Source organism: Periplaneta americana, chromosome 15, assembly GCF_040183065.1.
Source record: "Periplaneta americana isolate PAMFEO1 chromosome 15, P.americana_PAMFEO1_priV1, whole genome shotgun sequence".
NCBI classification, from domain to species: Eukaryota; Metazoa; Arthropoda; class Insecta; order Blattodea; family Blattidae; genus Periplaneta; species Periplaneta americana.
The window spans coordinates 158,521,760-158,537,334 of NC_091131.1; the positions used below are offsets into that span (position 1 = coordinate 158,521,760).

Here is a 15,575-nt window from a genome sequence, read left to right on the forward strand (position 1 = left end):
AAAGTTACACAAATGAAGATCGACATATTGGTATTATGATGTCAGAGAATCTGAGCCATCTGAACTCAAAATATGTCGTAGCCTTCGTGTGATATTGTTTATTGTAGTGTGTTTGTGTTTTGTTTTATTCTCTAAAAGCCATTATTTCTGAAAACTGACGACAGATGGATTTTGGAAAATAGAAAAATGATGTAGGAAAACTGAAATTTCACTGCAAACTACTTTTTTTCTGAAAAATTTTGGGTTCCAAGCTTCAAAATGATGGGTCACTTATTAAAATCCGTTCAGCCGTAATTTCCATTACCAGTTCAAATTATATATATAGACTAGAATACTTCATACTTCCTAAATTAAACTATAAGATAGGTTTTGGCTTGAAAAACATAAAATATAAGGTTTTAGAGAAAAAATAATCATACTTTTAAATATAATTTTCAGTGACAAATAGGCAAAAACTAACTTTAACATTGGATTCACAGTTTAAGATATATTTGTTATTTGATCAAAATCTGTTTTTGAGCGAAATAGCAGGTTTTAGAAACAAGCCATTCAGTTTAAAAATATGGTGATCAAACTTTATTGACTATTTTTCTATGCAGTATTAAGAATATTGTTAATTAAATTATTGAATTCAACACAATATAACGTACCAGTTTTTAGTGTATCTGGCACTGTAAATTTCGAAAAAGCATTAATATACTTCTGCAAAATTCTTTGATGTACGTCACTAAAATGATCAGTATTTTGGTTAAAATATTAAATCTAGAATGTTATATAAGAGACTGTGGCAGAAACGTGATTGTACTTAAAAAGGGGATTATTTTGTGACATGTTATTAGGGCCCGAATCTTTTAATGTAGTATTTTACATGAACTAGTGTTTGTTGCAATTTTTTTTGTGAACCTGATTAAGCAAATATTTTTATAACAGTATACATTTACATATAATAATATATCAATTGAAGGGTTCAGAACCATAGTGGGCCAAACGCCATTTACTAAAACCGTAGAAATCAAGGATTAAAATGAAGTTATTACCATAATTCAATGGAAACATATAGCACGTAATATAAAGTTTACACATTAAAACTAAATGATATATCAATCTTCATTAAACTATGGTATTCACTTAACTTTAACCCTTGCTTTCTCCGTTTTTAATAAATGGCACTTGGCCCACTATGCTTCTGAACCCTTCAATTTGTCCGTACTATTATTTTGTTCTAATCCAGCATTATAAACAGTATATTATTGTATACTATTATGTACAATATACAGTACATTATAGAACATAATAGTAAACATGATACACATTAACTGTAAATACTCTATATATAATATATTCAATTAATTCATTTAATGAAATAAACTCCGTTACGGTGAACAAAAATAAATATATAGCATATTCTGAAATTATGAAATGCATATCTTTTACTATAACTCCCAGTAAAAATTTGTTTAAGCTAGGAAAATGTTTTTCCTACGTCACATGATGTTACAGCGACAAAATAATATGAGCAATAACACAATTCAATGTACAAATTATCAATAATTATATTTTACACAATATATACAAATAATTCGTTTATCAAAACCTATCCTTTGCGGTGGACGAAAACATGTTCTGAGGTTATGAAATGCAAATCTTCTATGGACATCACATAAAATTTATTTAAACTACGAGAATGTTCTTTCTACATCATATGACGTTACAGGGGCATATTTACATTACATTACATCATTATTAATTAATGACCCCATGCGAACCTGCTTGCAATTAGACTTTGCTTACGCATCGACGTGACGTAGATAATAGATGTAGCTACCAGAAGAAACTACTCGATCCGCTGTAAATTTGGGAACGAAAATGCGCTGCCTGTTGGTGACATACATTTCATGTAGGCTAATTTCATGCCCATGTATGCTTTCACTTGACCTTCAAAGACAGCTAGGGAATTCCCTTCTTCCTGGTCTGAACCCTTTGAGCTAAAATGTGCCTCTTGCCTCTTTATCGGTCGTACCAAAGAATATATATATATATATATATATATATATATATATATATATACAGTGTTATCTCGCAGTAAGTAATTTTTGGATATGAATAGCCTAATTTTGAGAGACATATTTTAGAAATTAAGAGATTGTTCGTTCCAGTAGGCTTAATATCCTGCATTGGCAACATGATTATAGGCCACCGGCGTATCTCGGTAGGCTGAGGCGTTTGCCTGCCGATCAGGAGTTGCGCTCGGGCACGGGTTCGATTCTCGCTTAGGCTGATTACCGGATTGGATATTTTTCGAGGTTTTCCCAACCGTCAGGCGAATGTCAGGTAATCTATGGTGAATCCTGGGCCTCATCTCGCCAAATACCATGTCGCTATCATAAAACCCACCGACACTAAATAACCGAGTAGTTAATACAGCATCGTTAAATAACCAACTAAAAGAAATATGATTATACAAATGTAATTTCGCAAAAATACATTTTCGGACGTGAACAACAATATTTTGAGAGACATGTATTTTAGAATTAATATACTGTTATTTTCAGTGGGCGTACGTACATTCACATACTACATGGCGACATGAAAAAGGTATCACTGAATTGCATTTCGATATGCGTATAAATCTTTGTTTTTCCCTTCTGTTCCATAAATAATGTATAAAATATGTTTAAGTGTGCCCGCTAGAGAGTAAGGTACATAGTTGACAATGTGACAAACACGGAGTTTTAACTGCAAATTTGAGCGATTGTCCTTCAGTTCATTTGGTTTCAATTTCTCCTACAACTCAATGTTGTAGGCACGAAAACGTAACCTCTTACGAACATCATGGATGGTCGACTAGATCCTGTTGGTACGGCGAACAGAGTAAAGGTACGTTTTCCTCGGTGCGATTATTGTTGAACGATGAAACGTTGAACGATAATCGTTGGTTACCATTTTGCTCGGAGCGCCTACGATTTGTTGATTTTTCACTAGTCGCGTGTTTTCATTCGCAATCGCATCGTTCTAGAGCAGCCGTGGCGAAAATGTGATCGTGCGCCTAGCCAGTGTGTAACCTGCAACGTGCATAGCACCTATGGAGGGAGGCGGACACCCGAAGGGGAAGTGAAGCAACTGTCTGACTTATTAACAGATTTTAATTTTCCTTACATCAAGCACTTAAATATAATTTTATAGAGTACAAGGCTACAAACTAATGTTTAGTGCGTATAACGAAATAAAACATAGGACATATTATCACAACCTAAAATTAACTGTCTTCAGAATGTCTCTGCGACAAAGTTTCAAAATCAGGAATTATGTCACTTACTGCCAATCGTAGTTGATCACGAAGGTATTTGTCTGTCAGTCGTGATCTAAATTTGGTTTTTACTATTTTCACTGTTGAAAATAATTTTTCACAAACGTAAGTTACAGCGAACATGGCTTCAACAGAGCAAGCGAAAGAACGAAGCTTCGGATATTTATTTATTTTTTTTGGCAAAGATTTGAAAAGTTCAACATTTTTCAAGTCCTTACATATAACTTTCATTTAACATCACGTTGTAAATCTGGGAGTTTAAATTGAAGATCTAACCGTATTATTCGTACATCTCCTGAAAAAGGATTGACGTATAATTATAATATAATATAATATAATATAATATAATATAATATAATATAATATAATATAATATAATATAATATAATATAATATAATATAATATAATCTTAATATATAAAATTGAATGTGGGTATGTATGTATGTATGTAGGTGTGTATGTTCTCTATACAAATCTACACGCTTTGACCGATATGTGCCAAAGTTTGCACATTTAACCTTCATAACCAGGAGGAGAAGAACATAGGCTACATTAAAATTGTGCAAATGGAAGTTAAATTAATTAAATATATAAAAAATAAAAATAAATATATCAAATATTAATGTATTATATTAAAATGCAAAATCTTCTACAGTCAATTGTTCTTTATTATTGTCTGTTGTATTCAACATAGACTTTCACGAGGCCTTGGAAATTTTAACACGAAATTAAATTACATTGTTGTTACACATCATGAAGGCTAAAACTAGATAATTCATGCAATAAGTATCTTTACGCAGTCCAGGACCGTATTATGAATTCCTCGATGCAATTTTGTAGATAGTGAGCAGACTGTTTTATCCAATTGAATTCTAGAATTCTTTCAAACTACAAGGATTGCTACCACATAATTTACTTAATATTGAATAGCCATTAGTAGACCTACTATTGCGAAATATTGACTCACCAAAATTATGCACTAACAAGAATTTGTGTCAAAAACTCATGCGAAACGTAATATGAGTGGCGATATTAACTGGAAAAACGAAAGAAGATAATGTTTTTGTCCCACGTATTGCTATTGTGATAATATTACAATATTATAATATTGCAAGAATAATATAGAGCCTATTTTACTGTTACTGTTAACCCGTCTCTTATTAATAAGTTATGGTCACTAATGACTTGGCCGTTTATAGAAAAATATGATTTTCTGTTGTGGTAGTGTTCTACATTGCCTTCTCCAGGAGAGTGAATTCTGATGAGTATAGTCTCCGTTACTGCAAAACACCTGAAATCCATGTATTTGATAGAATCCATCCGTTACAGATTGTAGTTTGGCCTTGATGGAAATTAAATATATTGTGGGCAGAAAGGCTTAATAATGCATAATGCCGTGGTACGATAAATATTACCATCAATCACAATGTTAAATATCTTAAATATCCCTGTAGCATAAGGTCTTAATGTTGTTAAAACTCTATTCATAGGTGAGATGGAATTATTTCGATTAGTCAGTTTCTTTGGATATTAGTGGCACTTCCTTTAATATTCGTCACTAGGGAGGAGAAAATATACGTAAATATGGTTCGTTTTGGTTTTATATAGTTCCCTTGCCGAGGTCTTCGATAAGTCTAACAAACAGATTATTTAGAAATAGACCAAAATTTAAAACCCGGGCAACGCCGGGTAATTTAAGCTATAGTATAATATAATATAATAATAATTATTATTATTATTATTATTATTATTATAATAACACTTAGACTTTTAATGTTTCATCAGTAACATGTAGTATAATGCTGTTTCATGTTATACAACCGTTTTCCTCGTAATACTTGTGAACAAATCATACATTTAATATTCTCACCATATTGGCAGCAAAAAAATGCGTCCTCCCATCCTACTTTGAAACTTTCGTTTTTGTAGAGGTACATGGTTTCGAGAGAGATATTGCGACGATACGCCACTCGCAGGTCAGAGACAAATACAAATGGGACGGAGTTTGACTCCAGTGAGTGAGAGGGTGGGGGTTGAAGACGGTAGGAAGCAAGAGAAATGCATAGCTATCATTGCGAGCCACAATGTGCTCGTGAGTCACATTTTCGCCACGGCTGTTCTAGAGGAAGATTGTGTTTAATAGAATGAGTTTAACGAGTAGACGTAAAAGATTACTATGCCTTTGATTGAGGAGATGGAAGACGACGAAATACTTCTCCATACGTATGGGATGAAAAGAGCCAAAAAAACACCGTCTGCTTGAGCTCAATAATGAAGAGAGACTGTATCAAAAATTCGCCACTTCCTCGAAAAGAATTTCATCATCCGCGTCAGAAAACGAAGGACCCAAGATACATGTCTTTCTCACAATAAACGTTAGCGACTGACGATTATATTCAACCTTTTCCTGGACGATTATCCAAGACGTACGATCGTCGTTAACGACTCTAGCGGCAGTCGCTCGAAGGAAAACAGCTCCATATGCAATACAAAGAAATAATATTCAATGATTATCGTTGCACGATCATCGTTGAACGATCATCGCGATAGTCGCATCGAGGAAAACGTACCTTTACATCGGGTTTCTGCCCTGAAGCAGGGATATGATACTAGAAAGCTCCAGTAGGTAAAGTGAAAACTGGATATTGCAAATTCGTATTGGTACGCACTAAGCATAATGTTCAAGAGAAGGAACTAAGTCCGTGATTGTACTGGAGCAGAGGTGAGATGTCATGCGGGTTGTGGAACCACTGGTTGTACAAAAATCTTAAGTCGTGCCACGCATGACGCTTAAAGCTAGTTCACAAGTTATTGCTTTATTACAAACTCAAAGCTGTGTTTTTGTTCTGGAGTGAAAGTGTTTGTCTTAAAAATGAGAATGTCAAAAGTAGTATATTATACATTAAGGGAAAAATCGTGTTTCAATCTCTTGGCGTATAGCCTATACTATTTTTTTTTTTTTTTTTTTTTTTTCCACTACCGGAAATAAACTGTTACATTTTATTTCTGAAATTCTTATTATTGAAGTTCGCTGGAGCTATGTATTCAGCGCATAAGCACAGAAACAAAGGAAAATGACACAGCACCAACGACTGATATGTTTCATTGTTATTCAAACTAATTTCTCTCCCTACGGAGAAAATATTATAATATGTTATACCTCTCCCGATTTCAGTAACCTAGAAACCGACGTTTTCTCCGGGAAATGGAAAAGAGCCCACGTTAGAATTTCGGGAACAACTGGATAATACCCACGGCAGACCAATATCGATAGTCGACCCTACTCGCTGGCCACTAGTCACCGGGCCGTACCGAGCCGTATGAAACAAAATATAATCGAAATGGTGGTAGTCAAATTCGCGACTATATTCTTAAATAATTCACTCCATTAGTCAAGTTCAAGGTTTTATGTAGTACAACGGCGGTTTTTTGAATGCATTAAAAGAAAATGAAGATGTAATAAGATCATATTTAGGTTATCACAAGGAAATTAACAGGAAAAAAGGTGTGTTTCACGGAATACCATTAAAATGACGGAAAGTAAATTTCCGGTTAATGTTCGCCAAAGCGTAAAGTACGTAATTATGACGGCGTTGCTGTTTTATTTCTGGCCTAAAGAAAAATACCTAGCCTTTTACGAAAAAAAAATGTAGGGACCATGAAATTATTCACCGCTTTCATTATAGACCTATTATTTTTTTTATCAATATTACGAATCAAAAACTGTCATATTATATAATTTTAACTACTACATGGACGAATGAAATCAAGCTAACCTAACCAAAGCTAACCTAACCTAACCAAAGCTAACCTAACCTAACCTAACCAAAGCTAGCCTAACCTAACCAAAGCTAATCTAACCTAACCAAAGCTAACCTAAGCTAAGCTAAGCTAAGCTAACCTAACCGAAGCTAACCTAAGCTAATCTAACCTAACATAACCTTCGTAAATGCAAGGCCTGTAACCGGAGCAAGAAGGGATCTCAATCATTTAATCTGCAATGTACACGCAAAAATAAATTCAAGTAAGGATCACGTCCCTAGCCTCTCCTCTAAGGCACTCGTCATAATTTACTCGCAATATTTACGCAAATACACATTGTCGCTAACAGTGGTGCTATCTCTCAATAATGTTCAGAACGAAGGAGGTAGACAGAGAGAGAAAAAAATTTCTCCCGCCAACTACGCCACACACCAATGTCATGTTCTTATGTTGGTGACATTGTGTATTTACTTAAATTTGGTGATAAACGTAACGGCACGGTTCAAAGCGACCGTGCTAATTCTCCAGTATAGCGGAATTTCGATAATTTATTATTTTCCTCTGAATTACGAAATACAAAAGCAATGAATTAATAAATTAAATATCTTGAAGTTACCGGTACAACAGAGTATGCTGCCTGATAATTAGATGTACCATAACACGGAGTGAAACGGATCAAAAGTTTCAATTTTCTAAACAACATTAAACAACATAAATACTGTCTGATAATTAGATGTACCATAACACGGAGTGAATCGGATCACAAGTTTCAATTTTCTAAACAACATTAAACAACATAAATACTGTCTGATAATTAGATGTACCATAACACGGAGTGAATCGGATCACAAGTTTCAATTTTCTAAACAACATTAAACAACATAAATGCTGTCTGATAACACTAGTCAACCAGGTTTTTGTCACAAGGGTGAAAATGGTCATTTTAGATCAATGTTTGTGTGCTGATAGTAGGTCTAAACTTGAAAATTTTCCATCACGCACCATTTAAGAGGAAAATTGGAAATTGTGAAAAAAAAAAATAATGAATTTACCAAAGAACACGGGTATCGAACTATGGACTTTATTTAAACGGTTACACAGTATATTCATACGTTTTATAATTTATTGTTACTCAGGATATACTAGAAGTGTATTTTAAGGAACAGATTCTTTCAAATACATGAGTCTGCATTAATAAGGTGCGTAGTGGGTGATATATATCTGTATTACTTTATTGCTTTATGTCGCTAGACCGACAGAAAGCACTGAGAGGGTGGGCTTTTAGAGTGACATAGATTGCATTTTAGGATTAGTTGAATATTGTTTGAGCTTGTGACAAGTTGTATCGCTGGTTTTATGTGTTTATCTTCGCGTTCATTTACGTTTTCTGAGAATGAAAAAAAAATCTCGTCGTGCGTGTGTAAATTCGCCGGACAGCTTTTGTTACGTATGTGGAGAATTTACGGCAAAATCGCAGCGTCGGCCTTTATCAGATAAGTTAAAACAAGCATATTATTGCTATTTTGAATGTAATGTGTGTGATGAGGGCAAATCATGGGCTCCCCATATGTGCTGCACAACATGTTACTCAAAATTGATAAAATGGATGAATGGAGAGAAGAATCGAAGTATATCGTTTGCAGTTCCAGTGATCTGGCGTGAACCGACAAGTCATGCAGAAGACTGTTATTTCTGTTTAACAAAGATTACGGGATTTAAAAAAAAAAAAAAACAAGGTCTAAAATAGAATATCCTAATGTTCCATCTGCAATAAGACCTGTACCACATGGACCAAAACTCCCTGTTCCTAATCCACCTTCGCAATTGGAGGAATTGGTTCTTCCAATAGAACAAACAGATTAATTGGCTCAACCATCAACATCCTCTGATCCGCCCTATAGCCCATAACATCATAAAGAACCCCATTTAATTCAACAATGTGAACTGACTGACTTAATAAGAGATCTTAATTTCACTAAACAACAAGCTGAGATTTTAGGGTCTAGACTGCAACAATGGAACCTGCTAGCATCAGATACTAGAATTTCATTGTACAGAAAGAGACATGAACGGTTTTCAAAGTATTTTATAATGAAGCATTCTATGTGCGCGTATGTAAATATAGACGGCTTAATGGAAGAACTAGGATTTCAGCACATCCCAGAGGAAAGGAGGTTATTAATAGATTCTTCCAAAATAAGTTTAAAAGCAGTGTTATTGCACAATGGAAACACTAAACCATCAATTCCAGTGGCGTATTCAGTAGATGTGAAGGAAACTTATACAAATTTGTCAGTGTTACTAGATGCAGTCCAATATAAAACATACTGCTGGCAACTCTGCGGAGATTTGAAAATTGTCGCTTTATTGCTCGGACTTCAGGATGGATTCACAAAATACTGTTGCCTTCTCTGTTTGTGGGGTAGTAGAGCGACTGAAAAACACTACATAGTGAAAGACTGGCCTCCCAGAGCAAGCTATGTCCCTTTAGTAAAACCGGAAAAAGTACTGCTTCCTCCTTTACATATCAAGCTTGATTTAATGAAGAATTTCGTTAAAGCTATGGATAAAAATGGAGAAGGTTTTGCATATGTAAGGAATGTTTCCGAAACTCAGTGAGACTAAAGTGAAAGAGGGAATTTTTGTTGACCTTCAAATTAGGAAACTTTAGAAAGATGAGAGCTTCGAAAAAAATTAAGTGTTGAACTAGAAACTTGGAATGCCTTTGGAAGTGTTGTTAGTGGGTTTTTAGGTAATAATAAAGCTGACAATTACCAACAGTTTGTACAAGACCTCCTGCATAGTTACCAAAGCTTGGTTGTCGAATGTCATTGAAAATACATTTCCTACAATTCCATCTGGACTTTTCCCAGAGAACTTAGGAGCTGTAAGCGATGAAAAAGGGGAAAGATTCCATCAAGATATACACAGGATGGAACAACGATATCAAGGAAGATGGAATTCTAGTATGATGGGTGACTACTGTTGGTTTTTGTTCAGAGAACGTAACTCAAACTACAAGAGGAAAAAAAAACTTTAAGTAACTAAATACTTTTTTTTTTTTTAAATCTAGCTTGAAGTCTGTATATGGTTGTTTACTTCAATGTAGGGCTCCTAAGTTATTTGATTTGAGATGTTAATCAAATTAATTTATAAACCTTAAAAAATTATAGTTCATTTAATCCAGTTTTAAATTAATAAAGTAAAAGCCTATTTTGAAGGGAAAAAAAGGAATATAATGCAATTTTTTCTTATTGTAATTATTATTTATGAAGCGTTATTATTTTTTTGTGAAACGTCAGTGTATTTTGTGCATCTTAGGAATTTATTTATATTCGCTGTTGTAATTACGTATTTTGAAATGCGCGAAAACGTTTTTTTTTAATCAAAATACTTCCCCGTCTGTCACACAAAAATGTTACGTGTTACAGATTTTTCGCTGCCATTTTCGTAATCAGCAGGGTCGATTTAGAAAAAATCAGCTGATTTCATTTCTGTGACAGACAAAAAGTTAAAATTTGTTGACTAGTGTAATTATATGTAGGGGAGACTGTTGTACCTTTAGCATAGTGTACCTTTGAACATTTTTTGTTTTTTTAATTTTTGCTGCTATCTAGAGGACTCAAACTGAAGCAGATTGTAGAGAAAGCCGCTAAGTAGCTCTGGTCGTAGTTTTGGTTTGATTTATTGCAAAGTGTGAATTCCGTGAACAAAATAAGTTTTTTTAGTACCAAAAGTAAACATTTCGTTCATTGATATATGTTATCTAACACGAAACCAGATTGTATTTGTTAATATATTTCAAGTACGGTGTGTTCCCTATCAACTGGTGAGTAATAACATATTTTAATTTCCATGATTTATACGAATCTCTAGTTTTCGGAGCCATATTTGTTTAAACGTGCACCCTCTTGTACCTTTGAACACAAAACATCTTGTACCATGGAACATGTTCCAAATTACACGATACTGTCGGTTTTTGTTTTTCTTTTATTTTAAGGTCATGTCACGAAGTAAGTCTGGAATTAAAGAGGTCCCCAATTGATTCGGATGCCTTGAAGAAAGCTGTTGAAGCAGCTATTGCTTATTCTGGAAATAAAATCTAAATCAGAGAAGTCTTCTCTGGTTTATGATTGCAAATACATTTTAAATACGATTGTCAGTTTTTACAGCTATATTCCCACGTATATTCCATGTGTTCCAACTTACAAGAGGGTATATTCCAAGGTACATGATCCTGTTGTACCTTTGAAAACATTACATATCCCATCATCTTATTTTTTCCATCATTAATAGATCTGTAAAACAGGAAAATACATACAGGAAGTTGTAAAGGAATCTTCAATAATTATTTGCAGCATTTTTTTCATTTTAAAAATTTCATTTCCTAAAATTAAAAAAAAAATAAAATGTGAAAAGTGTCTAAAGGTACAACAGTCTCCCCTACCATAACACGGAGTGAATCGGATCAAAAGTTTCAATTTTCTAAACAACATAAATACTGCCTGATAATTAGATGTCCCATTGAATCGGATCTAAAGGCTCAATTTCCTAACTGGTAACCATGAAAGGTTGCATCGTACAAAAGCGCCGATTTAATTCTTCTACTAGAGAACCCGTACTGTTCCGCAGCATTCATTTGCACGAACCTACAGAATTTCTTTCCATATGAAATTTACTGTGTCCTATTTCAACCTTCAAGTGTTTCAAGACTTTGGTCGAGATAGTGCAACATAAAGCTGTCCGTGACACCGAATAGGTCTATAGGTTCTGGTAAATAATGTCTGGCCTTGAGCTTTATTGATCATTGTGCAAAAATCCCACTCGGGAGGAAATTAAACGCAGAATAAATATGGGAAATGCGTGTTATTATTCGGTTGAGAAGCTCTTATCGTCCAGTCTGCTGTCCAAAAATCTGAAAGTTAGAATTTATAAAACAGTTATATTACCGGTTCTTCTGTATGGTTGTGAAACTTGGACTCTCACTCTGAGAGAAGAACATAGGTTAAGGGTATCTGAGAATAAGGTGCTTAGGAAAATATTTGGGGCTAAGCGGGATGAAGTTACAGGAGAATGGAGAAAGTTACACAACACAGAACTGCACGCATTGTATTCTTCACCTGACATAATTAGGAACATTAAGTCCAGACGTTTGAGATGGGCAGGGCATGTAGCACGTATGGGCGAATCCAGAAATGCATATAGAGTGTTAGTTGGGAGACCGGAGGGAAAAAGACCTTTAGGGAGGCCGAGACGTAGATGGGAGGATAATATTAAAATGGATTTGAGGGAGGTAGGGTATGATGATAGAGACTGGATTAATCTTGCACAGGATAGGGACCGCTGGCGGGCTTATGTGAGGGCGGCAATGAACCTTCGGGTTCCTTAAAAGCCATTTGTAAGTAAGTAATTAAGTGCAAAAATCCAAACCTATTGAAAATTGCCTTCTTTTGGACGAAAATTGCAAAGAAGAATTTGATGGTGTTACGTCAATGCGAGGAATTAGTATTCTTAGGCCAACATTACGCCCGTTATAATGTTCACATATAAACAATAATGATCAGACATATTCTAAACTATAGCTAACTCGAGTGCCGGTCAACAGATCTTGTTAAACATTAATATTTCTTAATCACGTGATAATAGAACCTTCATTCAATTGTAAAATATGAAGCGACAATCTACTCATATGTAAGCTAGCTAGGGATTCAGTTAAAAACTACAAAATCTCAGTAATTAAGTTTATTATTCACACTGATGTAACTCCTCGATGCTCTTGGAATATGGTATAAAACTATGACATTAATTTTTTAACAACGTTCACTTTTATTGCTTCATTAACTACTTAAATAGAACATGATACATCTTTCAGTGTGGCTACTTCATTTCATTATACTGTATTTCAATTATATCACTTTCAGAAATTATAGAGTTGCTTCCGATCTCTGATAACGAATTTGAATGACATCATGTGCGTCAGGAATCACACCGACAGCTGAATTGCGGCGAGAAATGACAGATCAGTAGTGAGTGATTTCATAATCAAAGTGCACGGTGTATTACAGTAGGAATGCCCAAGAAAATCGAGCCTTTTTGGGAGGGGTACATAACAACCCTTCCCGATGCCAAGTACAGGAGCCTGCAAAAAATGTGGTTTCGTTATTTCCAAGAAAGACATCTTTTGTGTACTTAATAAGACTGGCAAAGCTCGGATGGAATTAATTCCGGAGTGGAAAAAGCAAGCAAATCCATCCCTCGTACAAGTCGCCGCACCCCACGAGATGGTACAAATTAATTCCATTCCAGCTTCATCAATCTTATTAGTTGCGCAGAAGATGTCTTTCTTGGAAATAACGAAACCTCGTTTATTGCAGGCTTCTTTTATTTTCACTTAACTGTACTTGGCATTGGAAAGGGTCGTAATGTACCCCTCCCAAAAAGGCTCGATTTTCTTGGGAATTTCTGCTGTGAGTCGCCGTGCACTCTATGAGATCACTCACTACTGGTCTGTCACCTCGCGCCACAGTTCAGCTGTCGTGTGACTCCTGACGCACATGATGTCATTCAAATTCGTTATCAGAGATCGGAAACAACCCTGTATTAAGCGTGGTAAATCGACCAAGTCTGATTTTTCATGATCAACATGGAGGTATTCGCCATTACTAATTTGTAGTAAGATGTTGGCAAAGTTACATTCCTTTGTCTTCGCTCGCATATTTTTACTAAATTTAAATACAGTAGTTTGAATATTGGACACAAAGAAGAAAACCGTATGGAATTTTGGACAATGGTTGCTCTTGATCCGTGGGGCGCAACTGGCAATACCTGCCTGAAATCGCCTCCCAACACTATATTTTTGCCGCCAAATGGCACATCATTATCAATTATATCCTAGAGCAGACGATTTATAGGCCTACACATTAACGCATGCATATTAGCCATAGATGCTTCATCTCAGATCATTAGCTTTGCTGAACAAATATGAGAAGCCTCTTTACTATTAACTTTTATACCTGAGAAAGAACCTTCATGTACATTTAGAGGCAGTTGAATTAACTGTGTACAGTACAGTCTTGAGATAACAAACATTACTGCGATACCAGTCCATGCAACAGAGATTACATTTAGCTCCAAATTTTTGCAATTGAAGAGTCCACTGCAAGAATGATGGATGTTGTTAAAAAATGTTATGTTTTATTTAACGACGCTCGCAACTGCAGAGGTTATATCAGCGTCGCCGGATGTGCCGGAATTTTGTCCCGCAGGAGTTCTTTTACATGCCAGTAAATCTACTGACATGAGCCTGTCGCATTTAAGCACACTTAAATGCCATCGACCTGGCCCGGGATCGAACCCGCAACCTTGGGCATAGAAGGCCAGTGCTATACCAACTCACCAACCAGGTCGACATGATGGATGTCATTTGGAATACATTTTGCAGGAGAAGCAATTGAAAGTTTGAAATGCTTAGCGTTCAAAGCTTAACTGTGATTTTCCGATCATTACTGGACAATGACTATCAGTGTTAATGGCATATAACTCTCTATGTACATTCTATATGTCTTAAGGGGACACTCAACTTAAAAATTGGAGAAAAAGAGTCATAGAAATGAAAAATTAAATTTCTACACTACTTTAAGTGACAGAACTAAATCAATATGCAGAATTCTTCCCCTATTCATTGAGAAGTCACAGTCAAATTCACAAAGCCAAAAAATAAATAATGATAATTAAAAGTGATACTTCAATTAATGGTTGATTAAAAATTGAAATATTTTTTATTTTGAAAAGTATTGGATCTAATGAGCTGAGATTTTGCATGTTACTTTCCATGTACTGTATATGTTAAACTTTTTCTCCAAATTTGAAAAAGATTGGTCAAATAGGAAAAAAGTTCCAAAATATAGTTGAGTGTCGCCTTAAGCTATGCATTGACAGTCTTGGTTCATTTTCGACAAGAAAGTGACATCCATCATGCAAATCAAGATTTCAGGTATAACTCCCTGTAAAGTTGATTTGAATAATTTCGAGGGAAAAATTGTTCCGGAGCCGGGTATCGAACCCGGGACCTTTGGTTTAACGTACCAACGCTCTACCACTGAGCTACCCGGGAACTCTAACCGACACCGATCCAATTTTTCCCTCTATATCCACAGACCTCAAAGTGGGCTGACAACCGTCAAGCAACCAACTTCGAGTGCACACTAACTCCGTGTGACTTAAATTGTGGTTTTCTGTTAACGAACAGTGACGTGTATTATGCAAATCAAGATTTCAGGTATAACTCCCTGTAAAGTTGACATCCATCATTCTTGCAGTGGACTCTTCAATTGTGAATCAAACATTGACTGGTAAACAAAGGCTTTCCCAGAGTTTCCTGGGCCATCAATAAAATATGCATTACTGATACTTCATTTTTTGTACCAAATCCATAATTTTAGAATTATAGCGCGTTATTCTTCATTTGCTTGGCCTATCATCCGTCTTAACTGATCCTCATTAATT

The 15,575-nt window shown here is 35.2% G+C and overlaps 1 protein-coding gene across 6 annotated transcripts in view; it reads left to right on the forward strand.

The window, feature by feature from the left end:
* The window catches only part of LOC138715483 (cGMP-dependent protein kinase, isozyme 1-like), a 280,131-nt gene that overhangs the window by 22,803 nt on the left and 241,753 nt on the right, over nucleotides 1-15,575 (forward strand). The gene's annotated exons all lie outside the window — the stretch shown is intronic.